The 23,470-nt window shown below is 42.8% G+C and overlaps 1 long non-coding RNA gene across 1 annotated transcript; it reads right to left on the reverse strand.

Moving 5' to 3' along the window:
* Positions 1 to 4,414: 4,414 nt before the first annotated feature.
* On the reverse strand, positions 4,415 to 21,654 carry LOC122938665. The gene is made up of 3 exons (XR_006390046.1): positions 21,596 to 21,654; positions 21,012 to 21,080; positions 4,415 to 4,430 (listed from the first exon to the last, which is right to left on the reverse strand). It is a non-coding gene; the product is annotated as an uncharacterized LOC122938665 (long non-coding RNA).
* Between the last annotated feature and the right edge of the window lie 1,816 nt (positions 21,655 to 23,470).

A 23,470-nucleotide genomic window follows, 5' to 3' on the forward strand; every position in this document is an offset into this window, starting at 1 on the left:
GTCATATGTTTTTTATGCGGACCCGTTGCAACAATGCCTATCCTTGTCCGCAAAACAGACAAGAAAAGGAAATATTGTATTTTTTTTTGCGGTGCTACGGAACGGACATACCGATGCGGACAGCACACGGTGTGCTGTCCGTATTTTTTGCAGACCCATTGAAATGAATAGGTCCGAATCCTATCCGCAAAAAAAACTGAATGGACACGGAAACAAAAAAAGTTTGTGTGCATTTGGATGACAGGCCGAACTGGATGGTCAAATGTATTTTTTTGGCCTTATGTACTATGTTACTATGTAGCCTTATTTAATGTAGCCTTATTTACGCTGTGTAAATATTAAGCAGCAATAATACGCTATCTCCATAGAGTAGCTTATAAATGCTACCTACCATATGCTAGCGATCAACATGTTGGTGACGGAGCAGGCCACAGATATTGCTATGAGGGAAGCATTGTTGTTACGGAGCTCCTTTAGAAGTGACGACTCAGGCACTATGATGTCAAGCACATCAGGAAGTCTAGGGTGAGAATGGTATTTTTCTATCGCCTGTTCCGATCCACTGATAACTAAATAAGGAAAACAATTATATTAATAGTTCATACCATGAAGAGAATTATAATGACTTTGTAGTGTATCTTATATATGAAATAATATTATATATATTTCAGAATTGTCTGTATCATGGCGGCTCAGATGCACTCTCAAAACCAAAAGTGGTTAGAAAATACGAAAGCGGCTTAAATGATAACTTTTTCCTTACAAATACTAATATAAAATAACCCCACACTATAGGTAACAGTTCAGATTTTCAGAACTAGATCATTTCTCACTAATTATAACCTATAAGCAGATATGAATCCCATGTATCTAAGTATTACCACCCAGCATAGTGTCAGTAATAATATGTCCTCACCTCCCACATTGTAGCTGATCTTACTCACTGGCACTTCAGAGTCCAGGATGTACCGTCCGGAGTCCCCCTTGAGTATGCCCTTGATCACTAGGTAGGGCTCCCGGGTGATTTTGGGTTCATGTCATGATGCGAGAGAGATAATATAGAGAACTGTTAGAACCTCATATGTCACAATTAATTATAATTCATTTTCATTATTATTAAGACAAAAATAGATAACATTACTGATGATAATTTGCTGACATGACATAACATGGGTAAATGCTGACATGGGTAAACTTCTGATAAAGGTTTTGGGTAACGAAGGAAAAGGTTTGGGAAGTGCTGCCTTAAAGGGGTATTCACATCACAATGATCACTGTTAAATCTCTTAATGATTTGACAGTGATCATTTTTCTAAATACATTTTATTACTAGAGTTGAGTGAACCCGAACTGTAAAGGTTTAGGTTTTTAGTTTTTTTTTAACTTTAGGTTTTTCGGCACCCGGACCCGAACCCGAACATTTACAGTACAGACCAAAAGTTTGGACACACCTTCTCATTCAGTTTTCTTTATTTTCATGACTATGAAAATTGTAGATTCACACTGAAGGCAACAAAACTATGAATTAACACATATGGAATTATATACATAACAAAAAAGTGTGAAACAACAGAAAATATGTCATGAAAATAAAGAAAACTCTTTGAATGAGAAGGTGCGTCCAAACTTTTGGTCTGTACTCTACGTAAATGTTCGGGTTCGGTGTTCAGCGATTTTTATGTCGCTTTTTGAAAGGCTGATTGGCCAACTGCAGCATGTCACCCAGCCTCTTTTTAAGCTGCAGTCACGTAGCGCTGCCCCTCACTCTGCTTGGATTAGTGTAGGGATAGGCTGCAGCTGCTGTGAGGGAGAGATCAGGGAGAAATCTTATGAAGAACTGCTTCTTTACTCAGCGATCTGCAGAAAATGTGTTTTGTGGATGCAGTGCACAATTGTTTTAAGCCTGCCCTGAGCCAACTACTACTGAAAACTAACTTTTTTTCTTTCAGTTAGTCAATATCAATACATAATCGGCAGCCATTTTATGCAACGATAGTGCACCAGCACAGGATATCTGCATGTCTGCAAGTCCAGAAATACTGCTTTGAGACACTGGGGTTAAAAAAAACATTTTTTTCATATAGTGCACATCTAGGATTATTGCTGCATAAGTGACTGAAATTTAGGCCAGAATTACGGCTCTCATATACTGGGGCATACTGGGGTGAATAAAAAAACATCTGTTTCATATAGTGCACATCTAGGATTATAGGTACATAAGTGAGTGTCACAGTTAGGCCACAAATATGGCTTTTTGCTTACTGGGGTTAAAAAACCCTCTGCTATACTGCACATCTGGGATTAGACATGCGTAAGTGACTGTGAAATTTAGGCCACAAATACAGCTTTTTGCTTACTAGTGTTAAAAAAAAAACTGTGATATACTGCACATCTGGGATTAGACATGCATAAGTGAGTGTTACATTTAGGCCACAAATACCGCTGTCATATAGAGTAAAAAAAAAACATCTAATAAGGGACGCGGTCATGGTCGTGGTGGGCATGTTGGTGGAGCCTCTGGTGCAGGGAGACGACGTGGCCGTTCTGCCACAACTACACATCCCACTGTTATGTTATGTTATGTTGTGTTACTAAGTCCTTGTATAGCGCTCTAGAGGAACTCAATCCGATCGAAGCGCTTGTCGACGGCTATATTGGTGGGTCCCTACGTCATCCTACACAAAAAGCCAGGTCTTAACCAACTTCCTAATACCTCAGGTCCCAATAGCCACCAGTATCTACAGCGATATTTGGTCGGGCCTAATGCCGCTATAAGGATGGGCAAGTACAGGCGCTAGTCGATTGGGTGGCCGACAGTGGATCCAGCACGTTCACATTATCTCCCACCTAGTCTTCTGCAGAAAACGCACAGGTGGCGCCTGAAACCCATGCCCATCAGTCTGTCACATCACCCCCATGCATATCGGGGAACCTGTCTGAGCCTCAAGTCATGCAGCAGTCTCTTATGCTGTTTGAATACTCTGCTGGCAGGGTTTCCCAAGGGCATCCACCTAGCCCTTCCCCAGCGGTGGAAGACATAGAATGCACTGACGCACAACCACTTATGTTTCCTGATGAGGACATGGGAATACCACCTTAGCACGTCTCTGATGATGACGAAACAAAGATGCCAACTGCTGCGTCTTCCTGCAGTGTGCAGACTGAAAAGTAGGTCAGGGAGGAAGACTGGGTGGAAGACAATGCAGGGGACGATGAGGTCCTAGACCCCACATGGAATGAAGTATGAAAACTGAAGATGGGAATACCCCTTTAATATGACGGTCATATAACTTATTAACAATCTCCCAGTTTTACACTTATTTTCTTGGGCATCTGCATTTTACTTACCAAGGTGAACACGTTCTGATAGGAGTCCTCCAGCCTCGCGTACCATTCAAAGCTGCAGTTCAGAATTAGTTCTTCATACTCTGGAACTTTTATATTTATGTCTAGAATGAAAAAAAATGAAAGAAGATATTACAGAGGCAATTGTATAGATATTCTGTCCTGCATTTAAAAGGGTTGTCTCAATAACATTGTTCCTTCCATATGACGTAATAGGAAATATGGGCATCATAGAGGGGACTGATAGTAACTGATTATATTCTGCTGTCTCCTCACCTCCACAGTTTACAGTCTCTGCGAGATGAGACTTGTGGTCTTTACATGGAGAGCAGGACCGTCCAGTTTTCAGATCTGAGAAAAGAAGAAAGAAATTAAATATGTGCCAAATAATATTATAATAAATATGATAATCATATGCTGGTATCTTTTACCCCTCTGTCACCAGCATATGGACAATATACTGTACAGACTGCCACAAATCACCCGTATAGTTTGCTTATAGACGGAATCATATTATTGTAAATGTCCTCCTGCTTCAGGAAGTTTGATTCTCTGCCATGAACTATGGACTATTGGAAGTGACAATAAGTGAAATATTTAGTGTACGGTGAGGATTTGGGATCCTATATTTTTACTGGTGTACTATATGAATGTAGATATAAGAATAGAAACTTCTACTTTACTGAAACATCTGTTGGAGGTGCACAGGCAGCTGCATCTCGCCAAGTAGTCTGTGAAAAGAGAAGATGGCATATGATAGTCAGCGGGTGCTATGTAGTGCTTCTCACCTTTGTATAATAGGCACAGTACACATACTATACACATATTTTACACACACTGAATGGAGAGGTATGTATTATATAATGTAATCCTAGATCCTCTGGTCTATGATAGAAATCTTATACTGTACCTGGGCCCCCGGCGCAGACAACCTTCTCCTCAGCGCAGGTCTTGCAGTTGGTATAGGTTTGCACCATTAATCCTGGGGAAATGCACTTGTGTTATAACCTACCAATCTTATGGAGAATAATAATGACAAGAAGCTGAAATGTGGTATAAAATGTACTTACCACAGATGTCTGCACCTGAGGAATGGAGAAGAAAGAAGACATTACTGACAGTTCTCATTATCAAACCCAGAAACCTCTAATCTCTGGGTCTCATTATTACAGTTGCAAGAAAAAGTATGTGAGCCCTTTTGAATGATATGGATTTCTGCACAAATTGGTCATAAAATGTGATCTGATCTTCATTTAAGTTACAAAAATAGACAATCACAGTCTGCTTAAACTAATAACCACAAATAATTAAATGTTAGAATGTTTTTTTTTATTGAACACACTATGTAAACATTCACAGTGCAGGTGGAAAAGGTATGTGAACCCCTAAACTAATGACATCTCCAAGAGCTAATTGGAGTGAGGTGTCAGCCAACTGGAGTCCAATCAATGAAATAAGTGTCCCAGTTAGAGTCGTGAGGTGACTACAGCATGAGGCGTCAACACAGTGTCCCAGTCACAGAGTGGGGAGGTGGCAACAGTATGAGGAGTCAACACAGTAGCCCAGTGACAGAGTGGTGAGGTGGCAACAGCATGAGGAGTCAACACACTTTCCCAGTCAGAGTGGTGAGGTGACAACAGCATGAGGAGTCAACACAGTGTCCCAGTCATAGAGTGTTGAGGTGGCAACAGCATGAGGAGACAACACAGTGTCCCAGTCACAGAATGTTGAAGTGGCAACAGCATTAGGAGTAAACACAGTGGCCCAGTGACAGAGTGGTGAGATATAGATCAATAAATATATATCTCTATATACATATATCGATGATATATATAGAAATATATGTATGTATGTGTGTATATATAGATAGAAAAAAATGGAAAGGCAGCACTCCAGTCTTCAAGTGAAGAAAAGTGGATCGGAGTGCTGCCTTTCCATTTTTATCTACATTGTCGGTTTCCTGTTCAGGAACTTTTTTGGGGTATTGCACTTGGCATCATTTTGAAATTGTGCTGTTGTGTAATTCTTTCTCTTTATCTATGTATATACAGTCCTGATCAAAAGTTTAAGGCCACTTGGAAAATGGCAAAAAATCATATTTAGCATGGCTGGATCTTAACAAGGTTCCAAGTAGAGCTTCAACATGCAACAAGAAGAAATGGGAGTGAGACAAAACATTTTTTGAGCATTCAATTAAATGAAAACAACGAATAAACTGAAACAGGCTGTTTTTCAGCTGATCAAAAGTTTAGGACCATACCTCCCAAAAAAAAAAACGAAACCCCCCAAAACAGAAATCCAACTTCCAAACATGAACTCCGCTCCGCTGTTATTGTTTAGCACTTCAAAAATTCGTTTCAGCATCTTGATGCAAGCGTTTCAATGAGGTGAGTGGGAACATTTCTCCAAGTGGTGAAGATGGCAGCACGAAGGCCATCTACTGTCTGGAACTTTTGTCCATTTTTGTAAACTTCCCTTTGCCATCCATCCCCAAAGGTTCTCAATTGGATTTAGATCAGGGGAACACGCAGGATGGGCCAAAAGAGTGATGTTATTCTCCTGAAAGAAGTGCCTTGTCCTGCGGCATTGTGTACTGTACGTTGTCCTGTCGAAAAACCCAGTCGTTACCACACAGACAAGGGCCCTCAGTCATGAGGAATGCTCTCTGCAACATCTGGACATAGCCAGATCAAGGACCGATCGGAGCCCCACCATCAAGGTAACTCATCGAGATCAAATTTCTCCACCTTTGAATGTTACATGTTGTGCTCTCTTGCAAGTCAAAGGATAAGTTCTTTGCGTTCAGGGACCTCTTGAATTGCTCACATGCGTTTGTGTTAGGTCGGCAGTCGCACAGTATCAATTGGTCAGATCGTCCTCTGGCTCAGTGCTGATGAATTTCTTTTGGTGGTCTTCCACTTGACTTTTTGTTCCATAACCTCAGATCTTTAAGAAATTCCAATGACTGTCTTACTGTGTTCCACCTCAGCAGCGATGGCGCGCTGTGAGAGACCCTGCTATGCAGTGAACAACTCCGACCACAGTTAAAAAGGGAGAGGTTTTTGTGGCCTTTGCATCACAACGTGTACTACCTGACAGAGAATGACAATGAATCCACATCTTTGCACAGATTGGCCTTTAAAGGCATGTGGGTCCTAAAATTTGGATCAGCTGAAAAACAGCCTGTTTCAGTTTAATCGTTATTTTCAATTAATTGAATGCTCAAAAAATGTTTTGTCTCGCTAACATTTCTTCTTGTTGCATGTTGAAGCTCTACTTGGAACCTTGTTAAGATCCAACAATGTAAAATATGATTTTTTGCTATTTTTCAAGTGGTCTTAAACTTTTGATCAGAACTGATATATATATATGTGTATATATATATATATAAAACTGTATGTGTATATATATATATATATATATATATATATATCTGTTTGAGCTAGGAGATGATCATGTGATAGGGTTTGTATGCAAAATAGGTTGTGCAGAGCAAGCACTGCAGTGCAGAGGGAAGGGAAGGGCAGATTATTCACACCCACAAATATTCATGAGGGAGAGCTCAGGCATTGTTGTTACATGCCCCACAGCTTTGCTGCAGAATGTAAACAAAGCATGAATAACAGAACTAACCACCTACTGACAATGAGTATGATGCAAAAAAATTGATAAACACACCCATATATTAGACTGCAGATTGACAGTGAGTCTGATGCAAAAAATAAAAATTAAAATTAAAAAAGTAAATAGCACAATTGCTGTTTTCTGTTCATCACATCTCAAAAAACAAAGCATCTCAAAAACATATGGTACCAATGAAAACGACAAGATATGTTTGAGTCCTTGCTCCTGTAGCCATTTCAAGTCTCTATAGTAACACAAATATATTCATTCTCCATTAATGTTCCTATAACAGTGACAACTCTTGATAGCACCATTATAGTAACAGCTAAAGATCCCCACCATAGAGTGACAGATATCGACCCCCTCATAACAGGGACAATACTACCTAATACTACCTTTACTAACAAGTGCATGAATCCCACATTAGTTTGGGTGAGGAATTATCTGTTTTAGGCCTCATGCACACGACCGTTTTTTTTTAACGGTCCGCAAAAACGGGGTCCGGAGGTCCGTGATCCGTGACCGTTTTTTCGTCCGTGGGTCTTCCTTGATTTTTAGAGGATCCACGGACATGAAAAAATAGTCGTTTTGGTGTCCGCCAGGCCATGCAGGGCCAAACGGATCCGTCCTGAATTACAATGCAAGTCAATGGGGACGGATCCGTTTGACGTTGACACAATATGGTGCAATTGCAAACGGATCCGTCCCCCATTGACTTTCAATGTAAAGTCAGGAGTCCCTTTTATACCATCAGAGTTTTCTCCAATCCGATGGTATATTTTAACTTGAAGCGTCCCCATCACCATGGGAACGCCTCTATGTTAGAATATACTGTCGGATATGAGTTAGATCGTGAAACTCAAATCCGACAGTATATTCTAACACAGAGGCGTTCCCATGGTGATGGGGGCGCTTCCGGTTAGAATATACTAAAAGAACTGTGTACATGACTGCCCCCTGCTGCCTGGCAGGTGCTGCCAGGCAGCAGGGGGCAGACCCCCCCCTGTTTTTAACTCATTGGTGGCCAGTGCGGTCGGCCCCCCCTCCCCCCTGTAGTTAACTCTTTGTTGTCCAGTGCGACCGCCCCCCTCCCTCCCCTGTAGTTAACTCATTGGTGGCCAGTGGGCCCCCCTCCCTCCCCTGTAGTTAACTCGTTGGTGGCCAGTGGGCCCCCCTCCCTCCCCTGTAGTTAACTCTTTGTTGTCCAGTGCGGCCGGCCCCCCTCCCTCCCCTGTAGTTAACTCGTTGGTGACCAGTGGGCCCTCCCCCCTCCCTCCCCCTCCTAATTAAAATCTCCCCCCCTATCATTGGTGGCAGCGGAGAGTACCGATCGGAGTCCCAGTTTAATCGCTACTGGTAAGTGACAGGTCTGTGCGGCACATTGCTTAATGATCTGTCACTTACCAGTAGGAGGAGCTCCCGGCCGGACACAGACATCGCAGCTCGCAGGTAAGTATAATGCTTCTACAAAATGCTAAGTAACCATGGCAACCGGGACTGCAGTAGCGTCCTGGTTGCCATGATTACCGATCGGAGCCCCAGCGATTAAACTGGGACTCCGATCGGTACTCTCCGCTGCCACCAATGATGGGGGGGAGATTTTAATTAGGAGGGGGAGGGAGGGGGGAGGGCCCACTGGCCACCAACGGGTTAACTACAGGGGAGGGAGGGGGGGCCGGCCGCACTGGACAACAAAGAGTTAACTACAGGGGAGGGAGGGGGACCCACTGGCCACCAACGAGTTAACTACAGGGGAGGGAGGGGGGCCCACTGGCCACCAATGAGTTAACTACAGGGGAGGGGGGGCGGCCGCACTGGCCACCAATGTGTTAACTACGGGGGGGGGCCTGCCCCCTGCTGACTGCAGCAGGGGGCAGTCATGTACACAGTTCTTTTAGTATATTCTAACTAGAAGCGTCCCCATCACTATGGGAACGCCTCTGTGTTAGAATATACTGTCGGATCTGAGTTTTCACAAAGTGAAAACTCAGCTCTGAAAAAGCTTTTATGCAGACAGATCTTCGGATCCGTCTGTATGAAAGTAACCTACGGCCATGGATCACGGACACGGATGCCAATCTTGACTTGAATGGGTCCGTGAACCGTTGTCCGTCAAAAAAATAGGACAGGTCCTATTTTTTTGACGGACAGGATACACGGATCACAGTCTCGGCTGCAAAACGGTGCATTTTCCGATTTTTCCACGGACCCATTGAAAGTCAATGGGTCCGCGAAAAAAAACGGAACACGGCACAACGGCCACGGATGCACACAATGGTCGTGTGCATGAGGCCTTATTGTCACGTATAAAGTTACTTGGGATTACAGGGTAAGACATTAGGAATTTTAGACCCAGGTTGGAGCTTTGCATCTATCTATAAAAAAACATATGTTACTATTTCATTTGTATTCTTTGTGAGATAGGGACAGTAGTATAAAAACTTATCTGACCTTAACTGCTGGCTGATTTTGTCTGTTGTTACCAGCAGTCTTTATGACTGAGATGGACATCTTGGTCATCTCTCAAGTAGTTTTTCATTAGACAGAATGTGACACCTTTTTTGAGCCAGCGTAGAAAGTCGCTGCAAAGAGTTGCTCTTATTTTGCTGAACCAAATGGAACCAAGCAGTTGATACTGAAATTATGTCAATGCCATCATCTTCGTCCCTGCCTATAAATGATAGGCATGGGGAGAAATTTATAAAGTTCTTCACATTAATTTTTTCAACATCCAGCATCTTATTGTTTTACTTCTGGTCTTCACTTCTCCAGATGGACAATGAAAAAAGAAATTGTGATGGACGAACATCTGATGGGACGGTTCGCGAACGCGATCGCTCGAACTCGCTTAAATGTTCGCGAACCGTAGGTTCGCTGCAGGTCCCATTCATTTTAATGGCAGGCGAACATGAAAAACCTCCAGGTCATATTTGCAGCCACTAAATACTTAGTAGATGCGCACACATAGTCCCACAACATGGACACTGACTTACCAGAAGTATTAAGCAAATTTGCGATCGACAAGCATTCTTTTTTTATCGGCGAAATTTTGGCAAAGTATTAATCGCAAGAGCACATGCTCTCTGAAGGTGTGGCCTACAGCAACTGGTTTGCACCGACTAGCAATTAGATGGATGCGATGGTTGGAGCGAAGTTCAATGAGGAAGAGGAAGAACTCCTGGTGACTGTAAGTAATCTTATATTAAAGTAGTGTATTTGATTACATTTCACCTGTAGGTCTGAACAATCGCTTTATATGCCAGTGTGACCTTCTGCGATTCAAATTTTTCTTAAGTGCACAAATTTTCACATTTTATAAGGTCTCACTAGATATTATTGATTTTTGCACTAAGTATTCCCGTGACATCACACCCACTATGTTAGTAGCATATTTGTATGGAAAGCAGAAAAATAGATTTAATATGCACATGCACATCCACATCATACTGCAAACTATATTCCGCACACACACACTATATACTGCACACACACACACACACACTATATACCACACACACACTTTATACCACACACACACAATATACCACACACACACGCAGAGTCTATAGATGATAGTTTGTATCCTGTTAGTCAGGACTCAGGAGAAGCTTTCTTTGTCAGACCGCCAGTATTTGCTGGTTCATTTAGAGTTACCCAGGGTGCATTCCGGGGAGACGAACCAGCTGTACACCCATACCATACCGTCACTTCACTAGACAGGTACATCTCTGCTTAGTTGGACAGTATCTGATAGCTCAGACCCCAACCACATACAGTTGTAATACAATCCCATCTTCTAACTGTAACAGTAAGGCCGCATGCACACGGGCTTGTTTTTTCAGAACTACGGACTGTACAAACCCGCCTGTCATCCTGCAGAGTGGACGAGCGCAAGGCGTCATTGGTTTCTAACTCTCTATGACGCAGTGCGCTTCTTGCCGCCACCACTGTACAGTAATATAGTTGTATAGATCATACAAGTGTATCACAGTACAGTGGTGGTGGCCGGAAGCGCACGTTGTCATAGCAACCAATGACGCCGTGCGCTTTTCCACTCTGCAGGACAGCAGGATGGGTTTGTATGGTCCGTAGTGTTGAAAAAACACGCCCGTGTGCCTAAATCTAATATTTCCACCTCAAAGCATTAAATACTTTTAGGAGTTTACTTGAGTAAATTATTTTCAATACTATTATTGTAAAAAATTGGGATTATATGCCTGCATTTTTCTCTTGCAGTGGATGTTGGGGCAGGGATACAACCGCACCTGGTCCCACGCCGAGAAGCAGAGAATTGTGCAGGAGCTGGCCTATGAAATCTGACGCCAGACGGGTGTAAAACACCGCTGTCTGACCATTAGAAAAAAATGGTCAGACATGAAGAGAAGACAGCCCCGGTTTATAAAAAGAATCCGGGACAAAAAATGCCCAGGTACATGCTGTAAGGGGTTACACTCTCAGGCTGGGCGGCGATGACAGATTCTCTTGCAGACCACAGGGTTAAAGTCCAAATGCTGCTTTATTTATCACACTCTGGCAATACAGGCAACCCCAGTTATAATTCACTGGGTAAGGTGAAGGACCAGCACCACAAAACATAAATCAAACTGAAATAAACACCTGCCCGTCTGGGCCCTGGCTAATACAGTGAAGATCCTAGCTCACCTATGGAACACAGGTCACACAGAGCACTCGGCTTCTCTAGCCAGCAGGGCAGCCAGCTTTCCAGGCTTTCTCCAGGCTTTCCTCTCCCCAGACTGACAGCCTGGACTGTGCTCTATTTCCCCTTGATGATCCCAGCTGGCTTCAGCTGGGATCCCTCAGGCTAGGGGAAAACCTGTCCTGGATTTTATTTACCTCACCCAGTTGAGGAAGCTGGGTGGGATATACACCCCTTCCAGGACTTTACCATAAACTTTTCTGTTCACCTTACCACAATGCGTAAATAACTTTTGTATGTTTTGCCAACACAATGTAATGTATACAGTGCTTAGCAAAAGTATTCACCCCCATTGACTTCCTTCTTTTTTTTGTTGTCTCACATTCTGGAATTAATATGGATTGTTTGAGGATTTCCATCATGTAATTTGTAGAACATGCCCACAACTTAGACCTTCTTTAAAATTGGTTAATTGTAAAGCATACAACTAATAGGACAAAATAACAGAAAAGGTCAATGTGCATAACTATTCACCCCCCCTAAAGTCAATACTTAGTAGACCCACCTTTTGCGGCAATCACAGCTCCAAGTTGCTTTGGTTAAGTCTCTATGAGCAGTTGCCACATCTTACCACAGGCGTTTTTGCCCATTCTTCCTTGCAATACTGATTCTGCTCCTTCCAATTTGATGGTTTGCGCTTGTGAACAGCAATCTTTAAGTCTGATTTTTTATTGGTTTGAGATCTGGGCTTTGACTAGGCCATTCCAACACATTTATATGTTTACCCTTAAACCACTCGAATGTTGCTGTAGCATTGTGTTTGGGGTCATTGTCCTGCTGGAAGGTGAACCTGGCAACTAAATTTCAATGTTGATAAGTGCAAGATAATGCACCTGGGGCATAAAAACCCAAGAGCAGAATATAAAATCCGTGATACAGTCCTAACCTCAGTACCTGAGGATAGGGATTTAGAGTTCATTGTTTCAGAAGACTTAAAGGTAGGCAGACAATGTCATAGAGCAGCAGGAAATGCTAGCAGAATGCTTGGGTGTAAAGGGAGAGGCATTAACAGTAGAAAGAGGGAGATGATCATGCCGCTCTACAGAGCACTAGTGAGACCTCATTTGGAGTATTGTGCGCAGTACTGGAGATCGTATCTCCAGAAGGATATTGATACTTTGGAGAGAGTTCAGAGAAGAGCTACTAAACTAGTACATGGACAGCAGGATAAAACTTACCAGGAAAGATTAAAGGACCTTAACATGTACAGCTTGGAAGAAAGACGAGACAGAGGGGATATGATAGAAACTTTTAAATACAGTACAGACCAAAAGTTTGGACACACCTTCTCATTCAAAGAGTTTTATTTATTTTCATGACTATGAAAATTGTAGATTCACACTTAAGGCATCAAAACTATGAATTAACACATGTGGAATTATATACATAACAAAAAAGTGTGAAACAACTGAAAATATGTCATATTCCAGGTTCTTCAAAGTAGCCACATTTTGCTTTGATTACTGCTTTGCACACTCTTGGCATTCTTTTGATGAGCTTCAAGAGTTAGTCACCTGAAATGGTTTTCACTTCGCAGGTGTGCCCTGTCAGGTTTAATAAGTGGGATTTCTTGCCGTATAAATGGGGTTGGGACCATCAGTTGCGTTGTGGAGAAGTCAGGTGGATACACAGCTGATAGTCCTACTGAATAGACTGTTAGAATTTGTATTATGGCAAGAAAAAAGCAGCTAAGTAAATAAAAACGAGTGGCCATCATTATTTTAAGAAATGAAAGTCAGTCAGTCTTTCATTTCTTAAAGTGTCCCCAAGTGCAGTCACAAAAACCATCAAGCACTACAAAGAAACTGGCTCACATGCGGACCGCCCCAGGAAAGGAAGACCAAAAGTCACCTCTGCTGCGGAGGATAAGTTCATCCCAGTCACCAGCCTCAGAAATCGCAGATTAACAGCAGCTCAGATTAGAGACCAGGTCAATGCCACACAGAGTTCTAGCAGCATACACATCTCTAGAATAACTGTTAAGAGGAGACTGTGTGAATCAGGCCTTCATGGTAGAATATCTGCTAGGAAACCACTGCTAAGGACAGGCAACAAGCAGAAGAGACTTGTTTGGACTAAAGAACACAAGGAATGGACATTAGACCAGTGGAAATCTGTGCTTTGGTCTGATGAGTCCAAATGTGAGATCTTTGGTTCCAACCACCGTGTCTTTGTGCGGCGCAGAAAAGGTGAACGGATGGACTCTACATGCCTGGTTCCCACCGTGAAGCATGGAGGAGGAGGTGTGATGGTGTAGGGGTGCTTTGCTGGTGACACTGTTGGGGATTTATTCCAAATTGAAGGCATACTGAACCAGCATGGCTACCACAGCATCTTGCAGCGGCATGCTATTCCATCCGGTTTGCGTTTAGTTGGACCATCATTTATTTTTCAACAGGACAATGACCCCAAACACACCTCCAGGCTGTGTAATGGCTATTTGACCATGAAGGAGAGTGATGGGGTGCTGCGCCAGATAACCTGTGACCGGACCTGAACCCAATCGAGATGGTTTGGGGTGAGCTGGACCGCAGAGTGAAGGCAAAAGGGCCAACAAGTGCTAAGCATCTCTGGGAACTCCTTCAAGACTGTTGGAAGACCATTTCAGGTGACTACCTCTTGAAGCTCATCGAGAGAATGCCAAGAGTGTGCAAAGCAGTAATCAAAGCAAAAGGTGGCTACTTTGAAGAACCTAGAATATGACATCTTTTCTGTTGTTTCACACTTTTTTGTTATGTATATAATTCCACATGTGTTAATTTATAGTTTTGATGCCCTCAGTGTGAATCTACAATTTTTATAGTCATGAAAATAAAGAAAACACTTTGAATGAGAAGGTGTGTACAAACTTTTGGTCTGTACTGTACATAAAGGGAATCAACAAGGTAAAAGAGGAGAGAATATTTAAAAGAAGAAAAACTGCTACAAGAGGACATAGTTTTAAATTAGAGGGGCAAAGGTTTAAAGGTAATATAAGGAAGTATTACTTTACTGAGAGAGTAGTGTAGCATGGAATAGCCCTCCTGCAGAAGTGGTAGCTGCAAATACAGTGAAGGAGTTTAAGCATGCATGGGATAGGCATAAGGCCATCCTTCATATAAGATAGGGCGAAGGGCTATTCATAGTATTCAGTATATTGGGCAGACTAGATGGGCCAAATGGTTCTTATCTGCCGACACATTCTATGTTTCTATGTTTTTAAATCACACACAGAGTGGGACTGGTTTTGCTCAAGAATATGCCTGTCCATGTTTCCCTCATCTCTGACCTGTTTCCCAGTCCCAGTTGCTGAAAAACATCCCCACAGCATGATGCTGCCACCACCATGTTTCATTGTAGGGATGGTGTTCTTTGGGTGATGTGATATGTTGGCTTTGTGCTAGACAAGACTGACGGACTGAACCATCACTGTGTCTGCAGTAGAAGCCTGAGGGCTAGACTCCTTCCTACGGGCTAGGGACCCAGGACTATGCAGACCCCCACTCTGACCTATTTGGTTTAGAGGGAACTATAAATCATGAATTTTTGGTTGAGTTTATAGGCCCCATCTTTCGTATTCCCCATCAAAGTAGCATGGTGTGAATCCATAAATGCAATTAGGGTTAACTCTGCTCTGAGACTCCCAATGAATGTGTTGGTTTATTTGTCCCTTTGTTCTATTGTGTTAGTGATGGGATTAAGAAGTAGCCGACTCTGGTGTAGAGAAGAAGATCATCCTATGATACACGGAGGAGATAATCCCATCCCATCTCGCCTTATTATTCCATCAAGACACTGTGGAGGATATGTCTTTTTTCATACTGTTAATTTTTTATTAAGTTATGCGTCATAAGGCTGGCAGCCACTGCAAATATATATAGTTTCCTCCATATTGGAATTTATTTATATTGAATGTTCTTAAGTTTTTGGAGTTGTTTATCTAAAATCTGAACATTCTGTGATCATAGAAGTTCCTATTCCCTCCATTCGGATAGGGCGATCGGCAAATCCATAACATGTACATAAACATTAAAAGGGCCAACAATGAGGCGACAACATACACTATAGTAATACAAAAAAATAACACTGGACAATAACTATAAGGAATTAAAGTGGGGCACTCACTAAAAGTATAGGGATCTTGAATTTATTTGAGACAATAAAAGTACAATAAATGTCATAAAATATCAATAGTGCAATAAAATAACAAGGTTATACTAAAATTGAATAAAGGAGATACGGTACTATCGATGATGGGCAATAATAATAACAACAATAAAGTGAATAAAAGAGAATTAAATACAATAGATAGATGAATAAATTGATAATGATCCCGATGGATATGATTAAAATGTAAAGTTCATGCAGCAACTGTGAAAGCGTTCACTAGTTGGATCCTGAAGAAAAAGTTCTGTGTGTGATAATCCGTTCCGGCAAACAGTCTTTAAGTGATTGTCTCAAGCAAAAGGGATCAGGGTCCCAAGCGTATGCAGCTAACTGCCTATGTTATGTGACAGTTTGGCTGCTAGTACGCACAGCGGCTTCCCGCTGTAGTGGTGCGATCGCTTGCAAGTGGGATGTACAAGTGCTTACCCGAGGCTTCTGGATGGTGATTCCTCGACACGGTGTGTTGGTATACTATACCGGTCTCAAGGGTTGGTAGCTTATTTCAAATTTGGCGCCAGTTAAAAAGTTTGTTGCACGCGGTTTGGGTTACCTGCGTGGTGCAATACCGATGGTTCCGGTAATTGCTCTGGCCCGCAGATGATAGCTTCCAGGCTTCTCTGACTTGTAGACCCACTTTGTCCTGGTGGGGGGAAGGATACCAGACGCGTTTCGGGGATTTACAAAGCAGACCCCTTCCTCAGTGGTTTTCAGACTGGGTGCTGTCTGTTAGTGGGTGCACCCGTTTTGGATCTCCTTCTCATTTTAGTGCGACATTTCCTTGCATTCAAACTGGACAATAACTCTTTAATCTACATTAATACAATTAACTTAACAAATAATATTAAACTCAATAGAACTATCACTAACTAACAAACAAAATAAAATTATACTGTACTGAAATATCACTAACTAATAAACTATATAATCATCATAAATATCACTAACGTATTGAGATTTAAATCGTCAATGTGTATAAAGACTTTAAATAAAAAATTAAAAAAGGTAAACAATAGACAAACAGACATATTTTGTACCGCCGTGTACATATTGACTGTCTCTATAAAAATATCCTATGATCTAACCCCTCCGGTGAACACTTTAAAAAAATAAAATAAACAATTAAAAGAAAATATTAATTTATTCAACCTAACATCACTAAAAGTGGAACACCAAGCTATAAAAAAAGGCATATGCCCCCCAAAAAAGTAACAATCGGTCAGTTCATTCTGCAAAAAATGAGACCCTACCATTAGAGAATCGCCAAATAAAAACAATAATATGGCTCTCAAAATATGGAGACAGTAAAACATGAATTGTTTTTGGTTCAACAATGCTTTCATTGTGTAAAATAGAAATAACTAAATAATAAAGAAAAATATTAAGTCTTGCCGCACCTGTAACAACCAGCTGTCTAAAAATATCATACCAAAAAAGCCTCAGGTGGACACCTTTTTAAGCAAAAATGTAAAACTCTCAAAAAAGGCTATTTTTTGGACAACTTTTATCACAAAAAGGTGTAATAGCAAGCGATCATAAATGCAGATGCACCACAAAATAAAGGTTTAAAGGTTTAATAAGAGTTGAAATAATGTTCATATATATTTTTTTCAAACAGGAATGAAGACATTGAAGGCCAAATTGGCTAAAATGCAAAAGGAGCAGTGCAACGATATGCGTGCCATTCAGAAGCGCATGAAGGCCATAGAGGAGAGGCAACGCCAGGCCATGAAGGGGGTGCATGAGATGATCATGCTTTTGGAAAAGTTGCCATAATTATTATTATTTTTTCTAATAAGTTATATAAATCGTTTGTACAATTTTAACGTGTATATATATATTTTTTAATATTGCTTGATTTTAGTGTAATAGCTCGGCCTGAATCAGCCAGAACTGACAGCTGCCGTTAAATACATGTCAAATACATATAGGGTCCATTCACACGTTTGTAAAATGTGTCCGCATCCATTCCACAATTGAGAGGAACGTTTACAGACCCATTGATTTTCAATTCCAGTCTGAAAAATTAGGCATTCACAGGATACTGAAGTAAGTGTCGACCATTACAGGCCCCAAAAATTAGCCGACAGGCGTTCCCCTGACAGCAAACTAATTTGTATTCTGTGGCTGGTGGTACATTAGGCATTCACAGGATACTGAAGTAAGTGTCGGCCATTATAGGCCACAAAAATTAGCCGACAAGCGTTCCCCTGACGGCAAACTAATTTGTATTCTGTGGCTGGTGGTACATTAGGCATTCACAGGATACAGAAGTATGTGTCGGCCATTACAGGCCCCAAAAAATTAGCCGACAGGCGTTCCTCTGACAGCAAATATATTTGCATTCTGTGGCTGCTGGTGGTACATTAGGCATTCACAGGATATAGAAGTACGTGTCGGCCATTACAGGCCCCAAAAATTAGCCGACAGGCATTCCCCTGACAGCAAATAAATTTGTATTCTGTGGCTGCTGGTGGTACATTAGGCATTCACAGGATACAGAAGTACGCGTCGGCCATTACAGGTCCCAGAAATTAGCCGACAGGCGTTCCCCTGACAGCAAATAAATTTGTATTCTGTGGCTGGTGGTACATTAGGATAAATACATGTTGGCCATTACAGGCCACAAAAATTAGGCATTCAACGGACATAAAAGGCCTTTTATGCCGCTGTATTTACCGAAGACAGGGACCATAAATTGTTATGGGTGGTGGCGGATATGGGGTGTCATGAGTAATTTGAATCAAACATGGTCTACTGGTCACATGTGTTGAATTCCTCCGAGATCCATGCCTCATTCATTTTTAGAAATGTTAGGTAGTCAACACTGTCGTGAGCTAGGTGAGTGCGCTTATCGGTCACGATCCCCCCTGCTGCGCTGAACGTCCTTTCAGACAGGACACTTCACGAGGGGCAAGCCAACAGTTCCATTGCAAATTGTGCAAGCTCTAGCCAGAGGTCAAGCCTGCCCAGCCAGTAGTCCAGGGGTTCATCACTTCTCAGAGCGTCCAAATCGGCTGTTAACCCAATGCAGTCGGACACCTGCGGGTCTAGGCGTTCTCTGAGGCTGGATCCGGAGGACAGCTGTCGATGGGTCGGCTGAAAGAATGTTCTCATATCAGAAGTGACAAATAGATCTTCAAACCGCCCTCTTCTTGCAGGCACTGTTGGATTGGTACCCGCAACTGTTTCTCTGTGAATGGAAATTCCTCTGCCAGCACCCAAAAAAGCAGAATGCAGCATTTCTCTAAGCAAGGCCAGGAAGTGCTGCATTCTGACAGCCCTCTGTGATGGTGGTAACATTTCTGCCATTTTTTGTTTGTACCAGGGGTCTAAGTATGTTGCCACCCAGTACTGGTCCTTGCCCTTTATGCTTTTTATACAGGGGTCCCTCTTAAAACACTGGCGCATGAAGGCCCCCATTTGCACTAAATTGGAAGCAGTGTAGTGGCTTGGCTCCTGCTCATTATCCAGGATAATGTCGTCCTCGTTCTCTTTCCCCCATCCACGGACAACACCAGGGATCCCAGAAAGGTTTAAAGCATGCTCTTCTTGCTCCTCCTCCTCCCCGGCACCATCCTCCTCTGACTCCTCTTCAGACTCCTGTTGTTGACTTGTCTCAGATGGAGTAGCCTCCCCCCTGGGAATTCATCCAGCATTGCGACTTCCTCATCTTCCTGCTCCTCGATGGCTTGATCAATGACACAACGCAATGCACGCTTCAGAAAGAAGGCAAAATGTACAATGTCACTGATAGCGCCCTGGCTGTGACTGACCAGTTTGGTGATCTCATCAAATGGCCGCAGAAGTCTGTATGCGTTGCGCCTGAGCAGCCACTGGCGCGGTGAAAGAAAACCAAGCTCCCAGAACCTGTCCTACCGCAGAGTTCGTACAGGTAGTCGTTAACTGCACGTTTCTGCTGGAGCAGCCTATCGAGGATATGCGAGTTCCATTGCGTCGGGCAGTCACAAATAAGACGGGCAGGCAGGCTGTGTTGCCACTGAATGTCAGCAAGGTGAGCCATGGCCGTGTAAGATCTTCTGAAATGGCCCAAGATTTTCCTGGCCTGCCGCAAGACGTCCTGGACCCTAGGGTATTTGACAACAAATCGCTGCACAACCAAGTTCAGGATGTGTGCCATGCACGGCACGTATGTAATTTTGCCCTGTTTCAGCGCTCTCAGCAGATTGCCACCGTTGTCGCACACCACATTACCAACTGTCAAATTGAGTAGTGTTAGCCACTGATCTGCCTGTGAACGCAAAGCTGAAGGGAGTGCAGGACCGGTATGGCTCTTGGCTTCCAGGCACAACAGATGCAGCACAGCATGGCAACGCCTCACCTGGCATGTCGAATAGGTTCTGGGGATCTTGGGCGGCGCAGCGGAAGAGACGGTAGCAGCGGAAAAGGAGGAGTCAGCCGAGGAGGAGAGGGAGGATGGAGGAGGAGAATAATTCCTGTGACTCAAGCAGAGGATATATGGTGGTGGTGGTGATGGTGTCTTTGGGGGTGTAGATAGACTTTACAAAAGGTCACGGCACTCTCAAAAATTCTGTGTTTTATTACACCAAAGTAATCAGCAACGTTTCGACATCCAAGTCTTTCTCAAGCTACATAAAGTTTACAAGTGACTCCCAAAACATTTATAGGGGTGTGCATCAATACAAATTAATCAGGGGGCTGTGCTCTACAAAAGATTAGACCCTCCCCCTTACAGGCTCATCCAATCATGCAATACAATGACCATGATCCATTAATACAACATTAAAACCTCTGTGTACATTAACATAAAGCATACCATGTGTTTAAGTGAAGATTTGCATCCTGCATTGGACTTGTGTTGGTCGGCGTCTTCCGCATGTCACTGCGCATGCTCGAGTTTATCCAGGCGAGAATCCCATGGATCACGTGTCCGACATAGTGGTCACATGATCGGGAGTTCAAGAACTGGCACGGCGCCCTCCGCCCCATGACCAATCACGTGATTGGGCGTGCGGCCAGTGTCATAACAACCGCGGGTCCTGCATCAACAATATTGTGTTATGTATGGACCTATTCAACTGGTAATAAGCTCAGCACATTTAATCAAATATACAAATGCAGATCCCCACAGGTACAGCGCAGATCTAAATATATATGTTGCCATAAATATTAACCAATAATCAGCGACGCAGGAACCTACCCATTGCAGAGATCCAAATGAGATACAATTTTATTTAGATAATGGTTAAGTCCCCTGCTGGATAACAGCCTGGCAAAAGGAATAACACAGTTCAGTGATCACAAAGTTCCCTTTCTACATCGTAGGGGCTGCACAAAATATGCAAACAAGAAATCTTCAGAGTGATTACTCCAGTTATAAACCAAAATGGCACATAGGGTAAACTAAAGCCTATATTAGCAGATATTGGGCATCCGACTGCACAATCCCCACAGGATTCCACCAGCGGGATGTGCCGAAGTGACACACCTTAAAATGTATTGGGACTGGGAGTACTAGGGCCACATCCATCGCCAACCTCGGTCAAAAGGAGGCCACAGATGTCAGCCCTTGCCTGGTCTGAGCCCAACTACAAAGTAGAGGACCCCTACCCTGCTTACCCCCATTGTGTCCTATAAGTATCTAGGATTAAGGCTCTATCATACTTCGTATGAGTAACCCCATATGCCATTGACCCTCAGTCTAATCCGCATAGATCGTGCAGCTCCCCAGGGAGACAGGGTCAAAAGTTGGCAAAAACTGCCCATTATTAGTATAACCCAAACCTGAAGCATATATCCAGCACAGGGAATCAAAACCCAGCATACATTCAGTATGAAGAAATGGTGATCCTGCTGGCCGGCTCCCCAGTCGCTGATATTAAAGGCTGTATTTCATTCTTCACTTGTATTTCACATGGTAGCCAAATCTATAGATGATAAAAGAAAAGAAGAAATATATAAATAACTTCACGATTCAACATCGGGTACTACAACTTAATCTGTATAAAAACACCCCAATAACACATCCCATATGGCGACTTAGAAAAGGGAGCCCACCCTGATCTCCCGATTGGGCCCCTTTGGTTCAATGGTGTCCAGTTCGAAGATCCATCTAAGCTCTAATTGTTTAAGTAGTTGTTCCCGGTCGCCCCCTCTCTGTAGTGGGGGAACACCGTCAATGACCCTGAACCTCAACTGTGCAACATTATGCCTGCATCTATAGAAATGTTCTGGGACTGGAAGTTCACCCTCCATGTCCCCCGACTGATTCTGCATCTTTGTAAACAGTTTCCGAATGGAATACCTGTGTTGATTAATCCTCAACTTGCAGGCCTGTGTGGCCTGCAGTGTATAGATTATGTAGTCAGAGGAACATATGTAGAAACCGCCAGTCTCATATTTCTTTCTCAAGCGGGGATGAAAAAAAGTTTCACCCTTCAGCAGATTGTTGCAGATGCAACAATTGAGGCAGGGGTAGCAGCCCTCCACGGAGATGCGTGACTTGTCATGCCTCTGCAGAAAGGAGTGTACTAATTCATCACCCAAATTTTTGGACCTCCTATAGGACATAAGCGGTGGTGCCTGAAATTCCACAATATCTGGAAAAGATTGTGTTAAAATCTGCCAATTACGTCTGAGCGTACCTGCTATTTGTTTACTAACAACTGAGTGGGTAGAAACAAAGGGTAACCTCCTATTTTCAGACATTGTACTGACCATAGTCAGCAACTGTGCTCATATCTGTTGTCTGACTTTGTCAAGATGTCTCTTGACTAACTTTCTTTGGGGGTGCACACAGCAGAGAGTGAAGAGGGTGCAGATAGAGAGGATGAGGAGGGTACAGAAGCGGAAGGCTGAGTGAGCCACTCAACCAAGTCTGGTGCGTCCTTTGATGCAATTGAACGCACCTTCTGCAACTTCCCACTTCGGATCCGGCCTGGTGCGCCTGCCCTACCCCTACTACCCCTGCAGAAGGGCTGCCTCTTCCTCTTCCTGTCATTTTTTAAAAGTCTCTAGAAAAGTGCAGTGTATGTGGAAGAAGGTCTATAACACCCCGCTTCAATATGTCGTTTTGGGGGACACTGGTCTACCACACCAGTTATAAAAAAAATATGTGTGTAGCAGAGGTAACGCAGTAAAAGCGGATACATTTCTTCAGTACCAAAATACACTATTTGAGAAGTATATTCTTATATAACACCCCGCTTAAATATGTGGTTTTGGGGGCCACTGGTCTATCACACCAGTTATAATACTTTTTTATAATTGCGTTTGTCACTCTTTGTAGTTGTAGTATCGCTGCAGAACCGATCACCAGTCACAATGCTGCATTATACAAATCCACTATAATATGCTTTCTATATTAGTATTAGTATTATATTATAAGTGTATTACACCCCTATATACTGCACACCAATCAATAGCACACCTATACAAGTCCTTAAAAGGACTTTTGTGGACCTATTAGCTAGCGATTTGTGTCACTATTAACACTCTAACAGTCTGTCCCTGCTCCACACAGCAACCTCTCCCTACACTGACAAAAGACAGAATGTAAAATGGCAGCCAGATCAGGTCTATTTATAAGTTAGGGGGTATGTCCATGTGCTGAAATGTCCCAATTGGCTGTCCTGTACCACCTGATGGATGTGTCATGGG

Source organism: Bufo gargarizans, chromosome 5 (genome assembly GCF_014858855.1).
Source record: "Bufo gargarizans isolate SCDJY-AF-19 chromosome 5, ASM1485885v1, whole genome shotgun sequence".
NCBI classification, from domain to species: Eukaryota; Metazoa; Chordata; class Amphibia; order Anura; family Bufonidae; genus Bufo; species Bufo gargarizans.